The 1470-nt window shown below is 42.7% G+C and overlaps 1 non-coding gene across 1 annotated transcript; it reads right to left on the bottom strand.

The window, feature by feature from the left end:
- Positions 1–1129: 1129 nt before the first annotated feature.
- Positions 1130–1201, bottom strand: Trnaw-cca. The gene has a single exon. It is a non-coding gene; the product is annotated as a tRNA-Trp (tRNA).
- Between the last annotated feature and the right edge of the window lie 269 nt (positions 1202–1470).

Genomic DNA, 1470 nt, shown 5'->3' with positions numbered 1-1470 from the left:
TTGCGGCGCTGTGACAGGACATTTTTAAGCACAAATATCCGCTTAGAGCAGTTAGCACGAACATTGCCATTTTCATTACGCAGAAAGCATGTACCAACTTGCCCCTCCTAAGAAAGATGAACACAGTAACAGCAGATAACCAGATGGGACGGTATATTTGACTTAATGTGCATCTCAACTGATCTAACACCGTTATAACACTGCAGTTCATGTTGCGCAGACCAACGTTCATTACGAGTTGAACGAACGGCACCATAAGCAAGCAAAGCTTCCTTGAGATAATTGTTATCAACTTAAGGGGGAATATTATAAACCCGAACATTGGTATACGTAATGTCTGCATTAGAAACAGTAACAGTGCTAACGGAATCCTCTCAGTCACGAAACTACACCTGTTCACCATGTTTTAGCAAAATCTTACCTAGCAAAACCGGGCTCAGCGACTTCACAAAAAAGCAGTAAAGTTCAGTATCAAAATATGCTGCATGTACCTGGTCCGAAGTAATGTCAATCGTGTCTACTATACATTCATGAATTTCCAACGAAGTCGGTTGAACATTCCTGGTTGCCTTGTTAAATTGAAAACTGAGCGTACACTTCCGCAAGAAACAACTGGGAATCCATCACAATTAATGCGGCAAAAGCCGCTGTACAACACAAGACACAAAACAAGCACTAAGGCGACGAAACAACGAAGAACAGCAGAAACACCGCAGACAAAAGTAAATATTCACAACTCCAGGGAAACAGCGGATCGGATAGACGTCCGATTGCTGTCGCGTCTCAAGATGAACGTAGGACTGAGCTATACCCCATTTCACAATGTTCGTATTCCGGTAACGTAAGGAAAAATACTATACTCAGCCTTGCTAAGGACGTCTAATACAGCAAAATATTGCGTAATTATTATCTGTTAGATATTAGCGTTAAACGATATAAATAATAAAAATACTAGACGCTTCGCGCCTAGAGAAAGTGCGTGTCAACGCCTTCACCTTAATCTCAGAATGCGAACATTGTGCTAGTAGCCTGTTCCAAGCAGGTTCTGTTCGTCTGTTTTCTGTAATCGTTTGGTATCTGATTGAATTGACATACTCGCCTATGGCTTTCGTAAACGAAAATTTCATTGTGACCCCGATGTGATTTGAACACGCAACCTTCCGATTTGGAGTTAGACGCGCTACCGTTGCGCCACGGAGTCGACGCCGCTTAGCCCTTACCATGAATAGGTTCCTCGAATACTTACTGTACCGTTCAAACCTAAGAAATAATGACAGTAGGATCCACGAGACACTCGTCCCAGATGTACTTGCTCTGGCGGGGGTGTAACTCACTGGTAGTGTGTCTGCTTCGCATGCAGAAAGTCCTGGGTTCAAATCCCAGCTCCTCCAATTTTAGTTTCTCCGTGCAGCAGTACATGAAAACTTTTGCCTATCACCATATTCCACAAAATTCAGTGTAAAAGATTCT

Source organism: Schistocerca piceifrons, chromosome 3 (assembly GCF_021461385.2).
Source record: "Schistocerca piceifrons isolate TAMUIC-IGC-003096 chromosome 3, iqSchPice1.1, whole genome shotgun sequence".
Lineage (NCBI taxonomy): Eukaryota > Metazoa > Arthropoda > Insecta > Orthoptera > Acrididae > Schistocerca > Schistocerca piceifrons.
Note: the sequence above shows the minus strand (reverse complement) of the source record. Positions and strands in the feature narration are given on the sequence as shown.